Source organism: Cyprinodon variegatus, unplaced genomic scaffold (assembly GCF_000732505.1).
Source record: "Cyprinodon variegatus isolate N-32 unplaced genomic scaffold, C_variegatus-1.0 Scaffold325, whole genome shotgun sequence".
NCBI lineage: Eukaryota > Metazoa > Chordata > Actinopteri > Cyprinodontiformes > Cyprinodontidae > Cyprinodon > Cyprinodon variegatus.
In genome coordinates, this window is record NW_015150778.1 from 484,061 (window position 1) to 500,316 (window position 16,256).

Below are 16,256 nucleotides of genomic sequence, written 5' to 3' on the forward strand. Positions count from 1 at the left end.
GAAGATGGCCGGATTATTCCAGCAGCTAAGGATTCATTTATGAACTTCTCCATGGTCTCTCGTTCAGGTTTGGAATTGTTGTACAACCTGCTGCTAGGTAGTGGTGCTCCAGGTAATAGCTCAATGGCGCAGTCATATGGTCTGTGTGGAGGTAGGGACGTCGCACTGACCTTACTGAAGACAGGAGCCAGGTCATGGTACTCGGAAGGAACTGAAGAAAGGTCAGGAGTGTCCATCTCCCCCCCACCTCTAGGAGACCCCACCAAGGGGGCAGCCGAACGGAGGCATGTCTCATGGCATGTAGTAGACCATGATTCCAGGTGACGATCAGTCCAATTTATGTGTGGATTATGCTTCTCCAACCATTCGAAACCAAGCACCAGGGGAGAGCATGCAGAAGGAAAAACAAAAAATGTTATTGTCTCTCGGTGGTTACCTGAAAGAAGTAGCACAAGGGGTTGAGTTTGATGGGTAACTTGGTGGAGTCTTTTCCCGTCAATGGCAGAAACACTAAGAGATTGAGTCAGAGGAATGGTTTCTATTTGAAGTTGATGGACGAGGTTCGAATCAATTAGATACCATAATTAGATCTCATTCCCACAACAGTCATAATATTTTTTCATGGGTATAAACAGTTTAGAGAGCAAATGGGACTTTCTCATTTATTAGCATGTTGCAGTTACTCCTAGGAATTTTCAACTGATACATGGTGTCCTGGTTTTTGCTCATGCTTCTCTTTTGTGGATCATAAAAAATCCTTAAAACGGACCACCTTGCATTCGTCTTTTCTATCAGGTCTTAATGCAGGGCATCTCCAGCAGAAGCTGCATCCCTATTGGCTGATGAACGGACATCTGTCGGCAGCTGTCAGACAGTGAGATCATCATTCTGAATATCAGATATGTCAATATCAAGAAAGTTTTAAGATTTGATCAAATTCAGCATTTGGTTTATGCTCTAAAGAGATCAAACTCTACTGCAACTGAAGGTTTGATGAAATTCAGCTGTTGTGACAAATCAATATTTTTATTTTTATCCGGTTATTTTTTCTCTTGGCCTTCTACACTGTTACAGTCCACAACCTTTGCAATCACCATCTACAGCAGTAGGTATTTGCTCCCAACCTCTTTGCTGACGAGAGATTTCTCATCAGTGTTACTCGATTGCCGAGGTCACATAATAAAAAGACTCTGAGTTTATTCTGAGTGAGCAGATGCTTTATGTTTGTGATCTGGGCAGACCCTACATTACCTACATACTGCTCTGCCTTTAAACCAAAGGCAAAGATTCATTAAGAAAAAAAAACATAGCTGGGCCAATTCTCCAACACCAGCATAACTGATATTGAGTGAGACTGTGGCTGGCCGCTCAGCAGGTGGTTCTGGAAGAAATACCTTTGGTATCTACACCAAATTCATTTTAGAAATGTTTGTAAATGTTGAACTAGACCATAGCATTAACCTCCTTCTTCATAATTTATATTCAGACTCTTTTCATGTCTTTAATAATTTCTTTCTGACACAAGTTTATTTTATTTTACTTTTCCTAAATAAATAGCAAATCAATGTTTTAGATGATGATGATGATGATGATGATGATGATGATGGTGATGATGATGATGATGACTTGTATTTAATGTTTTCTTTTCTCTAATATTTTTCTGAATTGTTATGTTAATTCTTTAGAGAAGTATAATCCTAAATAAAATATGAAACATCTCTACTTTGTTTTAAGCCAAGATGTTGAAACCAAAGAATTACAGAATTTAGGCTTTGGATGGAAAGGTTTTTTTTAGATGTTGGAAAATTAAATTAATGTCTGAACACTAATAACTTCTCTAAGATGTGCCATGTAAACAGTTAACTCTGTAGGATGTGAATTATTTTAGTTAATTGTTTAAATGATCTTTTTAGACAGAAAGTAAACCTCTCTTTGCAAACCTGCTAGTGTTGTGGAAATCCAGAATGAGAACTTCATTATCCAGAGATTGGTGTAACCATAGCGATCTGATGCACATCAGTGGGTGACATCACAAATGACTCAATTGCTTCCATTTACGCAAGTGAGGAGACAGTTCGCGCCCTTCTGCTGTTTGTTTTCACCTTCATCAGCTCTTGTTGGTGACTTTAAATAAACGCTGGACTAGATGCTGGTTAGCACAATGATTGCTATAAATAGATTTGCAGCACTTATTTTTTAAATGCCATGCAGGACACTATAAATTCAGCATGTTTAAATGCAGATTATGCTCTTGGGATTTACACAAAAACAAAGGAAAATGAGACTTCAAGCAATGTGTAAACATGAGATTATATCTTCTCACAGCAAGAACAACATGAACAGTCAAATCTAGGTCAACCTAAAGGCAAAACACAAAAAAAATCCACCCTAAGAAGCGATTTTCCTGTGTTCTCCTAATGATAGTGGACAGCTGAATGAAGATGTTCAGACAGGGACAAGTTCCTTCAAAAGCTCTAGCGACAGCAAAGACAAGGCAAGGGTGTGATGTGATCATGCAGCATTTTCTGGAACAGCTTCACTGCTAATGAATTAAAGCCTGAAAGTAAGGACACGCTGACGGTGTCCCCTGTGAAAACGTGTTTTGCTTCAGCACTTCAGTGCAAGTAAAGATGTGGGTGTAAAAGTGAATTGAAATGTCCTGAAAGTCCAATGAAAAAAAGAACTGCCAGAATTATAAGAGCTGCTGTGTTAATTAGGATCCTGAGCATTAAATGTGTGATTATTCTGAGGTTTTGCTTTTCCCTCTGGTGATATAAATACCAAATTACATTCAATAAAAGAGTTAGAAACAAATGCTCCACTGGGATATACAGTTTTTAAAGTACCTTCAGTTTGTGCAGAAATTGGGGGATGAAAGATATTTGAGAATTATACCAATTTGTCAGTAGTAGCTTATTTTGTTTTTTCTTTCTGATTTCTTTTCTTTCTTTCAGACAAGTGCAGAGCAATGAAATCAATTCTCTGCATTCAAACCATCCCCTTGGGGAGCAGTGGGCTGCCATTGTGCAGTGCCCGGGGAGCAGTGTGGGGTAAGGGTCTTGCTCAGAGAGCCAGAATGTCGGTCCGTCGGAGTGGGGCTTGAACTCAGAACCTCTGGATTCCAACCAATGCCCTAACCACTAGGCCGAACTCCCCTAGCTTATTAGATGCATTGTCTCTGGTTTTACAAGGACAACATTAAAAATTAAGAATATAATATCATAATCATACATTAAAAACTTTCTCTTTGTCCCATGCACTCGAAGAAGTTACCCAAGATCAGTGGAATACAAACAGGCCCAAAGCATCACACATCCTCCACTGTACTAAAGGAGTCTAGAAACACATTATGTCTATAAAAACTTCCACCAAAAATCACGTTGGAGTAAAAATAAAGCAATATAGGCCACATATTCATCTTGGTGTTTACTTAATCCTTTTTGAGCCTTAAATTTTTTTTGCACTGGGCAAGATTGCTTAGAGATTGCTGTACACCATCATCCTCTGCTGGTAGTACTTACTCATGCATCCGTTAACTTGGCAGTGTCAGGATTTGGTTGTGGTTTGAGGACCCAAATGGAGAGGCAGGGAGGCAGAGGTGAGTTTCTTGATGATTTAATTAACTGTTAACAGACAACAGAGGCAGGAATCCAAAAATCCAAAAAGTCAAACGTGAAAAAAGTCAAACAAACCAGAAACAATGGAGACATCAGGAAAAAAAAACAATCTCGATGAGGAAGATCCAGAGAGACAGAGTTGGAGGAAGTTAGATGAGGAACCAGCCCTGAGGAACGGCACAGAGAGAGTATTTATGGGCGACTGAACAAAGAGAGGACTAATGAGCAGATTGGGAGCAGGTGTGAACAGAGCAGACAGGTAAGGAGCTAGGGAAAAAGGAGAACACAAGAGGGCAGCAGAGAGCAACAAATAAAAACCCTGAAAACTGAAAAGTAACCAGAAAACACAACAAAATAAGAATTAAACCACTAAAACTAGAAAACATGGAGCAAAGTAAAACTGAAAACTCAAAAGGAAACATAACAGAACCAAGACTGTAACAGGCAGCTTCATTTCTGAGGGCTACTTCTCAATTATCCCTCTAAGGAATGCAACATATTGTGTGATTTTTCTTCCTACGTGATCTTGAACATTTGTTATTTTATTCCCACACTTCCTCTGTGGAATGACTGACTTGCTTGGCTCAGTGTCTGCGGGTCTAGATATTGTAAATACAGAAAATGGTTTTAACAACTGTACTAAGAAATAGAGCAAAGACAAAGTGTAAAACACAAAAATAATATAAGCCAACAGAGCACCATAGTTTAATCACAGAGCTTTGGTATGCAATCAGAGATAGCAGTTGCTTCCCTAGCTTTGTAATTTACCTAATTGAAACATCTTCAGAAGAGTGACAATAACTTTCTTAGAATATTATAAATAACAGGCAGATTTTGACACTTTATTATTTATTTCACAACAAACACATCTTTAGTGTTTTGAGGTTAAACATCTCAATCTAAACTTTATTATAAAACAATACACAGAATTTAAGTTAATGTTCCAGAAGAACTCTATATAAAGTTAATCTCTAATGGTGTAACAGGCTTGTTTCTTACCTGCCGTCCAAACTACCTGGTTAGCATTCGACCTTTGACCTTTGGTTTCTATTGAGACTATTGCTAACATTTTCAATGCTACCTTTTTGTGGCTGTTCTGGTGATTGTTTTTCACCTCCCGCACTAACCGCTTACTGACTAAAACTTTAGACCTAGACAAACTTTACTGTCCTTTTGTATGCCCAGAGTGTATACAAAAATAAATAACGTTGCTCACAGTTTACAACAGTGAAATGAACATTATGAAGTGCAGTAGTGATCAGAATGTAAACAGTGTCTTAAAAAAGGAAAACCAGTTAAAAAAATAATGGTGCCAAAGGGCATTAATATGTAAAGCTTCAGTGAAGTGCAAAATAAATACAGCGCAAATTGCTGTAGAACATTGAGTTGTGTCCTATTTAAAAGGATTATAAAAATTCACGTACATTGATAATGCAAAACAATGTTGCAAGTGTGATGCAGCGTCCAGTTTAGAGTTCATCAGTTCATCAGGTTGATGGCGGTGGGGAAGAAGCTGCTGCAGAACCTGCTGGTCCTGCATTGAATGCTGGGAAGCCTCTTCCCAGAGGGCAGCAGGGAGAACAGTCCATGGTGGGGGGGTGAGGGGTCATTGATGATGTCACGGGACACGCAGCGCTGGGATGAAATGTCTTTAATGGAGGGAAGAGGAGCCCCCATGATCCTCTCTGCTGTTCTCACCTTCTTCCAGTCTGAGGCGCTGCAGCCTCCACACCACACAGTGAGACAGCTGCTCAGAACGCTCTCTATGGGGCTGCTGTCTGTGCCAAACTAAATCAGCCAAGCGACCAGTAGCTTACAGAAATGGGACTATTTCATCCTTTTGTTTCTACTTTGAGGACCATCTGAGACAAAAGAACAAACATCACCCTTAAGTTCAACCAAGTTTAACCTACGAGTCAAACATTACAAATTATATACCGTAGCTTGTATTTACCACAATCAACTGAAAACCAATCACATCTTATTCAGTTTCCCAGTTTAACTATTATTCAAACAATAATAATAATTTACTTAGATCTTTAGTCATGATTAAAGTATGTTTATGAAAAGTATTGATTTAGGTGTAAGCCTATGATGCCTTGTCTGCCATCCACTGTGTTCTCGCACAAAGTGACCTTTGAAGAATTAGTTTTTCTTTTTTGCAAAGGTTTTGTTGTGTTTGTCCATGCTGCACTATGCAATATACTGTGCCGCCACACAGATGTGCATCTGTTGTTTTTAACTCTCCAGCTCCAGCTAATCTGGGCAATCCTTTAGTTTTCCCTCACGAATCAGCATTTTCCCCCTGAGACTTTATTTCCCAGCAGGGAACTAAAATGATTGTGACTTGATGTTTCAGCAGGCTGGTGAGTCACAGTGAGGCATGCTAAACCAAAGAGTTACCCTAAACATTACATCCTGCTCTTCAGCGTGTCATCATCACTCTCTGGGTTATTACTCCAAACCTTTACTCTACTGGAGTTGTGCTTGGGTATTGTACCTATAGCACCTGCGTGAATAAGGGAAGGTCAAAAAGCTAAATGCAGATGGTGAAAGTCTGAACTCCAGGTTCATTATAGCATCTTTAAAGAGAGACCTTACAGATATAACTTACAACTGAAAGATGCAAGATAATAGTTATTCTCTAAAATCATTAGCAAAGACATTATCAATGCTTGTGTTTTATCTGCCATAGTCGACAGGCTTTCTGTGACTGCAGTACCTGAACTCCTCTCTTACCAGCGCCTGCAAAGATTTTGATTATTTCTTTAATGAAAAAAAAGAATAGAGGGGCAGACTGAACTTTGCCATGAACTCTGACCAGTTATAAGCCTGAATTTTTACTTATTAGGCGCCAGCAGTGAAAGCACTGTGAAAGCCTATTGTATTTTTCATTTAAATCTCGATTGATTCTAATTTTATTTTGATTTGATGAAAAATAAAATTCAAATGGAAACATTTTCCTCCACACCCACACCAAGGTCATGTTTTATGTAACCTTTTGCTTTGATATTGGATGACGCAGGACCTGAATGACTTAAAAGGTCATTAAATGAGACGTTAATGTTAATTATTAGATTCAAAAGGCTCTTCTTGCTCAAACTGGTCAAAAGTGGGACACCCTGTTTTTTTCCTACCATTGCAGGAAGGAAGGGTTGTCTGGTGGAGAAACGATGCCTGTCCTGTGACATCCCCTACTGTGACTGAGAGATGGATGGTTTATCCATGATGAGTTGAAACACTTAGGAGGCCTCCAGGTGGGGATGAGAGTAGCTGAACTACACCTATTTAGAATATAGGCTTAGGTGACCTAGTTTAAGTCAATTCCAATAATGTCCACATGGTTATGAGGACCCAGTATTCAAGCAAGACAGACAGTGGGATAAATCATGAAAGCATTTATTAAAACGACGGATGATCAGAGTAGCTCCAGCTAGGGTTGTCCATCACAGGAAACTGTGATGGACTGGTTTAGCAGTTTGGTCTATATCCTGAGAACAAGGTACGATCCCGCTGGTGGGCTGCCAACATGCAGCAGGCACTGTCCAGAGGCTGCAGCCCCAAAGAACAAGCAGGATTCCCAAGCCAGGTCAGGCAAACAGATCAGAACAGGAACATGCAGGTTCAGTGGATTCCAATGACAGGTCGGGCAAACCATTCAGATGGGAACAGACAGGATCAGTGGTTGAGAGGCAGAACAGGTCAGGATCAGGAAATCAGAAACACTAAAGTACGCTAAAAACATTCTCCCCACTGGCTACAGAGAACAACAATAAGTCGGCCGTGATGACCGGATGCAAGCGCCTTAAATAGAGTCAGGAGCAGGTGGATCAGATGAGCAGTGATTAGAAACCAGGCAGAGTTAGACAGGTGAATGGAGTTAATTATTGAGCCAGTTATAAGCGCCAAGATCACGACACATATATGAACCTCGAATAACCTTTATTTAATTAGACGAAGCACAAATAGATAGATGCTGAAACTATGGTGGTTATATTTGTGACCATTTGTGACCAGAGCCATTTCTCTGCAGTAAGATTATAATTTCTGTCAAATCTGTTGTCATGTCTAATAGTCATTTAATACATATACAATATAAAGTTATTCAAAGTCTTTGTCGCGAATGAGCTCTTCTCAGGAAAGAATCGGGGAGAGAAAGCTAAAAGATGTAAACAGAGAGCTTTCCATTACATCAGCTCATTACTGAATGATGTCATCACTCACACAGCTGATGACATCATTCAGTAATGATGTCATCACTCACACAGCTGATTTAAGGCTTATTCTTCTGCAAATCTTTCCCATATAGCCATTTTTGTTTTTTTTAAATCTGACATTGCTAATTGATTTTCTTTTGTTTACAGAAGAGGAAGATTTAACCAATTTTCAAATCTTGTAAAGATTCGATTATTGTACTTTCTTGACATATTAACTCTTATGGACGCATATTATTTTTGTCATAGTTTTATACAGGGCAAAGATTAACATCTGTTATACACTGATTATTTTATTATTACAACAATATTTATAAGATCTGTTCATTAAATATATTTCCTGTTTTTGTTTTTCACTCTTCATGATTACTAATTAAAAGCAAGATGATTCTTCTCACACTCAGCAGCATTTAGCTTTTAAAGCAGCACATCATTTGCTTCAGTGGAGATTGTTACGATTCAGAGGTTACGCGGATATGAAGAAAAAAAACACCCCATGAGATCACCTTGTGTTATTCATCCCTTCCTTTTTATATAATAGTTAATAGGACATTGTGCTGACGCAAGCCAGGGAGTTATGAACCAGTGCGAAGTGTTGGTGCCTCAGAGTCTGTGGATGAGTCATCAAGTCACCTGCTGTGATCAGGTTGGTGGGTCAAATGAACAGCAAACAGTTGTTTTGACAGCAAGTGGGAACTTGTTTGGTGCTTTGGAGGCGTATGGATAAAATTATTAATAATCACCTGCTTGAAGTGGAAGTAAACACTTTATTCCCTGTTTACCTCAGACATGGGATCCCACACTGTCAGATTATATCTAATAATAAGCAAATTTTATACATGTAAGGACAAAACAAAAGTTTAAAAACAATACGTTTCACTGCGATTCTGAGTTATTTTAAGGGTTTTAGGGAAATATTCTAAGAGTTTAACATCTCTTCTGTACAAAGAAGAAGAAAAAACAAAGCGAAGAGATGCTTTTTCTTTTTTTGTAAACATGTATATTGCATATTTGATCAATTTACAAACATTAAATAACTTAGAACAATTAGGCACATACAATGGAGAAGAAAGAAGAAAAAATTATATTAACAAAACCATAAAAAGATGGCTGTAATAATAACAGTAGTAGTTTCATAATAGTTAAAAAAAATAAAATCAAATATGTAATCTAAATCAGTCTATAAAATATGCAGCAATATTCAGTTCATTTCATCATTACAGCAATCTACAGCAATATCATTTTATCAAGGAAATCACAGAAAACCTCACAGATTTTGTCGAACTTATTTTTCCACAATGTAGTGAAAAAAATGAAAAACCCTTTTCCATGAACAAGCTGTATATCTTTTGGCTTCCAATAAAAATAATGTTGAGTCGAGATTTTTCATTATGAATTATCACAAAGTTATCTGAGAAAGTAAAGAATAAACATAGCGTTTGGTTTGGCAGGTGTTTCTTTTCCCTCCAGCCGACTGGGCTGGTTCAATACTTTCACCCCAGAAAGAAGAAATCAGAGGGAATTCCTACATGCAGTGGAATAAAGAACAGTTTTTTTGCCTACATTAATGCATGTATCTGGGATATTGTCTTATCCATTGGTATTGTAGTCATTTAGAATTTATATTCACAGTTTGAGTTTGGGCTGTTAAACAAGCCCTGGCCCATTCCTCCTCTGTTATGTTCTCTTGCAAATCAGATCTCGATGATTCTAAAATATTTAGAGAAGACTCGTTGGATTTACTAACAAACAAATTATAAAGAAATAACTCCTGCCCCTTGGACCCCTAAAATCTGAGAGCAGGCAGTGGTTATATATCAGCCTATTACAATGCTACCCAGTAGAAACTTCTCAGCTGATGTTTAGACAGTATTCCATGTATGCCAAGTCATTACTGTATTCTAGGGGAAAGGGTTCTTGGTCTGTTTAATTAATTTGTACTTTTTGGCTGAATATATATATAGTATAGAAATTCAAAGGAATATTAATTGAGAGAGATTCTTTTTGAACCCAAGCTGGAGGATGGTTCTTAGCAAAATAAATATTCCTGCTCTGAGTTGAGCTGCTCAGTAATACCACCTAAGGTTTGGTAACGCTAATCTATCAAATGGTAAATATAACTATGTGAGCATAAGCAGAGGATGCCTGTTGTTCCAAATGAAGGAAGAAAATATCTTTTCAAGTGACTGCAAGAAATTAAGTGGGGGAACAAGTAGAATAGATTGAAAACGATAGAAATATTTTAAAACATTGATGCGTCTGATCATAGACATAGGTCATTTTGTCCCTGTATCAGTTAAAGGATTGTGGTTTATTAGAACATTTTTGTTGATGGGAGGAGCAATCCTAACACTCAAATAAACAAAGCCTTTAAATGAAACCTGAAAAGAAGTATGAATTCAGGGTTAAGCCTCTAACTTTTATTCATTAATAATATTACGTATTTGGTGTTGTTTATTTTGCAAACTAGGAAGACCCTAAAAGTATTAGTGGGAGAGTAACGTAGGTAAAGTCTTTTTCAAGTTGGAACAAAACAAAGTGACATCATCTGCATATAAGGCGATGTTCAGTATTTCCGCTCTTCATTCCCTTAAGATGAGTGTTGGGGTGTTTGGTGGAATTGCCATAGCAGGTGGTTTAATAGTCAGGGTGAATAACAGGGGTAAAAGGGGGCAACCCCCCCAATGCAATACAAAAGGTGGTGAAAATAACCCATTTGTCAGAACTACAGAATAAAGAAGTCGAATCCAACGAAGACATTTTTCACAAACTTTTACAGAATCTAGAATAAACTCATCCACTCTGTCAAAGGCCTTCTAGGCATCCAATGACATCACGGCAGTACAGCCAGATTAAACACTATATTAAGGACTCGATGATGAGAAAACTCTGCCTTCCCTGCATAAAACCATTCTGGTCAGAATCAGATAAAATCCACAGAGAGTCAGACAGTCTTTCCTGGCTTCAACAACGTAGTAATTATCGCTGCATTTAGAGGAGGAGGAAGCCAGCCACTATCTAAAGACTCATCATAAATATTAAGCAGGGGTGGAATTAGTTTAGTGCTAAATATATTTATATATTGAGTTTATATATTTCTTAATGAGAATCCCATCCAGCCCAGGGTCCCCCCCCCCTCATGCTACCTATAGCTGCAGACAATTCTTCAGCTTCTAGGTCAAACTCTACAGCAACTTGAGAGTCTCTCTGTAGGGAAACGAAATCTAATGAGTTAAGTTTATTTTCTTTTGGTTTTTGAAAGGCTGAAATCGTTCAGTTTAAATTGTCATAGAAGTTTGAAAAGTTTTGTTAAACTTCTTTAGGGTCACTAGATGCAAAGCCTTCCTGTTTGTTTTTATTGCTCTTTCAGCCCCCCCCCCCATTTAATTAGCCGTGCCAAGAGTTTACTAGCTTTCTCACCCTGTTCATAATAGGACTGCTTCAGTTTCATTACATTTTTAATTGCTTTATTTGTAGATAATACATCCTTGGTGTATTTTTGTTCTATCTCCAGTCTAGACTGTAAGACTGATAGCTGGAAGCGGGCATCTTAAATAGAGACAGGAACAGGTGGATCAGATGGGACGTCATTAGAAAACGGGCAGAGTTGGAAAAATGAGTGGAATGAGTAATAAAGCATCTAATAGGTGATCATCACAGTTTGCTATTGGCTGATCAGGTGATTTTTATGGCTCCTATCCTCAGAAACTGAGATCTTTCAGATAAACGAAAAGCAAAAATTAACAGAACTATTGTGAAGTTTCAGCCACATGAGTCAGAAGTCTGACTCTATATGTATTTTAAAGCTTATATAGCAGCTTTGGTTTAGTATCATATTTCTTATTTTTCTAATATTTTAAAGTAAACATCCTGCAAGCATATGTTTATTCCTTCACACATTTGCATTGGTCAGTCACCCTTAACTTCTTAAGAGGCTGTTTCCATAACCAACCCAGCTCAGGATGGTAAAAAGTGGGAAATAATCCAAACATCCAGTAACTCTGACTACACAAGTCAACCAGCCTTAAATAGACCTGAAAGTCTATTTCAAACCATGTTCTTCTGACCTTTTCTCTCGTTAGTCAGGCTTAGATTGATTTTCTGGTGTCTGTTTGATAGACATCATGGAATATGCTTTAAGCATTTTTAATAACAGGCATTATTGTGACAGGACTTTAGCAGCCAGTACTCTGAAGTAATTGGTGTCTCCTTTAAAGCATTTAAACTCATAACCTGTTCATTAAGCCTTCCATTCTTGGATGATTTACCATTAAATGTAATGCTGAGCTTACCCAGTCCTAACCTGATAGTAAATAGCCAAATAACTGTTTTTATACTGTGCCTCTAAATTACAGTTAGTCAGAAAATTAAAGAAGGAAAAAACGGTGATATAACTGGTTTATGAATGAAAAGGAAAAGCATGTGAGATAGAGTGATGAACATCCGACCATGTGCTGAAGAGGGAGACGGAAAGAGGAGCAAACGTCCGGAGTAGAGAGAGCAGAGTGGGTGGGGTGTTGATAGAGGAAGAGGAGGATGAGGAGGAGAGACGAAGCTTGTGGTCTCAGCCTCCTTCTCAGAATTATCCCTCGGTGACGCAGGCTCCTCCACATACATCCTGACAGCTGCTCCCTGCCTGGTTACAGCGCCGCTCGGCCCCATCCAATAACATTCATGTTCATTTCCGCCTTAATGCCTGGCTTCTCCCTCTCCTGGGTTCACTATCACAGCTGCATTTGCCTCATTTGTACCTCTTTACTTATTACTTCTTGTTTCTGTCTAATCTCAGTACCTGTGGGACCAAACTGTCACACACAGGAGCTTCCGCTTAATAAGGATGAGCAGTGGAGTATAGAACCAATTAGTAAAGGCTTTTTGTTTTTTTTTGTACATGAGAACATAATAAAATTATGTGAATTGAAGCTGAAGGGCTTTTGTGACTGTACAGTCATGCTTCCCCTGTTCTTTGATAATGGTTCTTTTCCAATAAAGGAACATTTAAGAGACGTTATTCCCTTTCCAGGAACGCATCAAATAGACATGAAAAGAGCTGAATGACATCCTTGAAAAGTGATTTAGCAAACCATTGTAAAAAAAACACAAAACCTACATTTGGCTTAATGGCTTTTTAAGATTAAATACTACAGTATTGCTATAAGTTCAATAGAAATATTCCGGATGTACTGTATTCATTCTCATGTTCTTTCTAAAAGTTTTCCTGCTAAAGGACAATTTTCAAAGGGTCATTTGAAGAAAATGTCTTAAAATTGCTGTGATTTTTTTCTACAAATCAAACCAATTTCTTCTGACATGAGTTTGAACCTGTTTGCTTGGACGCCATGATTGATGTTACTCTCTGCTTTTTTAGCTTTAGAACTGCAAGTACATCTGACCTCATCTTTCCTACTATGTCCAAAAGGTTTAGCAAGCAAATCCATACTAATTTATTCCCAAGAAAAACAAATTCTTTCCAACTAAATGGCTGTTCAGTCTCACTGGGTAGGCAACTAATTTATGGTTACTGCTTTATATTATCCTTTAGTGAATGCACACTAAACACTTCCTACACATCCACTGCCAACCGTGGTCCTTTCAGAGTCTTACAGTTGATCAACGATGATCTCTACCCCAGCATGCTAGCCGTACGGCCGCAGGTGAAGCGACTAGACGCTAGGCTGACTAGAAATAAAAAACAAAACAAAAACAAATGTGGGACAACAATGTCAGTGAGAGACAATTCAGGACTTTTCCAGCTGGCTGTTTATTTTGCGACTCACTGTTAGTGTGTTGCTCCACATCATGCTCCCTGCAGTATGAATCTGAAAAATCTAATTAAACTTCAAAAAATGTTTTCTGAGAATCACTTTTTCCTGACCTCCACCAGTTATGTTTTGATTAACAGCCAGTGCAGCTCTGTAATTCAAAAATACCTCATTAATCACAAAGGAGAATAAAATGTTAAAGCAATTCACCTGGATAGCTGCAGGCAGGAAAGACCTTTGGTAGCGCTCTGTCCTGCAACGGACCAGGAGAAGCTTCTTACAGAAGACACTGTGGGTTTTTAACCATCTTCTGAAGAGGATGCTCACTGCTGTCCGTAATCTGTGGAATAATCTCCAGAGGTTCTAGAGGAAGTACTAACACAGAGCTTAGTATGTATGCAAAGGAAAGCAGTCTTTAAATGTACTGAGGTAAAGATAGTAAAAGGCTGCTCCTTTACTACTGACTTCTTGATTAAATGGTAAATGGCCTGTGGTTATATAGCGCTTTTTCAAGTCAGGAGACTTGACCAAAGCAATTTACACTACATTCAGTCATTCAGTCATTCAGTCATTCACCCATTCACCCATTCACAAACACACTGATGGTGGCAAACCTCATTGCAGCCACTGGGGCTGCCGTACACTGGCGCCTCTGACCACCATCAGTAGGCAATGCAGGTGAAGGGTCTTGCGCAGGGACACAAAAACACTGAAAGGGAGAGCCAGTGCTCAAACCGACAACCCTACGGTTGCAGGGCAAACTCCTGCCCCGATGCTACTGTCATTACCAGACAGTGGACCCTTCAGTCTAACACACTGCGGTCTGATTATCAGCTAGTCTTTGATCGTCAATTATTGATGCTGCCAGCTGAGTCTTCTGACAGTCAAATCGAGCTAAACTGAGTTAGACGCACTGAAATCAAATATCATGATCTTCATAGATGGGTCTGATAAAACAGATGGCTGCATCTTCAACTCTAATTGCATAGTAACAGGCAAACTACTGGGGAGCGGCTCTATAGTAATTGGGGACCGTTGGCTGAGTTTTCTTTGGGACCAAAACAAGTCAGGAAGTCTTCCTCATCGGTGGAACTGACTCCTGGGTGGGGCTAAGGTTGTAGAGATGTTGTAGAGTCGAACATATCTGCTCTGCTCTTCAGGTCTCTGAGGCCGACACCATCAGGACCTGGAGACTTAACTCTCACCCTGTGTGAAGCTCACCAGGGTGAGAATGAGGTTTATCTCTTATCACTGGACTCAAACCTGAACCTTAACCATGTGGGAACTTTGAATGATTGTCCCTTTAATGGCTGGTTGGTCATTAAAATAACTGGCTTTCAAGATTGTGTTAAAATTATAACATTTTATTCTTGATTTATAAAGTTACTGGTCAATAAGTTCACAAAGAAGGTAGAAAGGGGTGAGAGTAAACTCAGTTGAAATATCACCATGTTTGTCTTATGAGTCACAGAAACACACTTCAGAGAAGGTTCCAACTGTTGTTGCCCGACTGTTTCGCCACAAAAGCAATATTAAGTTACAACAGAGAGGGAATTTCCATGGTGACATTATTAGTTTCAGGCCATTTCAATTTCCCTGGATAGATGACATTTTTCTGACGGGAGATTCCAGAATCCTCTTTTCCATTTCCTTAGAGGACATAAATGAAATCTGAGGTGCCTGCCAAAGGTTTATTTATATATTTATTTATAATTACTATATTTAAATGGATTAAGCTAAGTTAAAATAAGAAATTAATTAAATGACAGCTGTGATTTGGCACTGTTATCTCAGAGAAGATAATTCCCAAAGAGTCTTTGGATAAATCTGGCTTTATTGTAGATAATCAACAAAAAACAGCCTGATGCATCTTAAATTACTGCGATGAGGCATGCTGCTTAAATCGAGGAGTTTTCCTCCACTTTTTCCTTTACAGGAACCTGTTCATCCAGTTTCTATCAACAGTTTGAACTTAATTCCCTGTCACTCAACATGTTTCCTTTTTTTTTTTCACATTCGTCATATACAGCATCTCAGGCTACCGTAGAGAACCAGGATTTTTCCTTACAGCAATCTGTCAGAATTTCTCAAGACTTAATCCTGATTGCATGACTGACTATGTTAAAGCTAAACTTGATCAAATGGGTGTCTGTATGTGTTTGTTTTTTTAACACTCTACTCAGCAGGTGATTGCAGTTGTAGGTGGACGTTGTTAAATGAATAGAAAATAGAGTCAAGACATTGACAAGGTTAGAAATAATGATTTGTATGTGAAATAAAAACTTTTTTCCATCAAACTCTGCTTTGGTCAAAGAATCCTCCATTTGCAGCAATTCCAGCTTTGCAGACCTTTGGCATTCTAGCTGTTAATTTGTTGAGGTAATCTGGAGAAATTGCCCCCCACGCTTCCAGAAGCTCCTCCCACCAGTTGGATTGGTTGGATGGGCACTTCCTGCGTTCCATACGGTCAAGCTCCTCCCACAACAGCTCAATGGGGTTCAGATCTGGTGACTGCGCTGGCCACTCCATTACCCATAGAATACCAGCTGCACAATTTGGAGGTGTGTGTAGGGTCATTGTCCTGTTGTAGGATGAAATTGGCTCCAATCAAGCGCTGTCCACTGGGTTGCAAAATGGAGTGATAGCCTTCCTTATTCAGAATC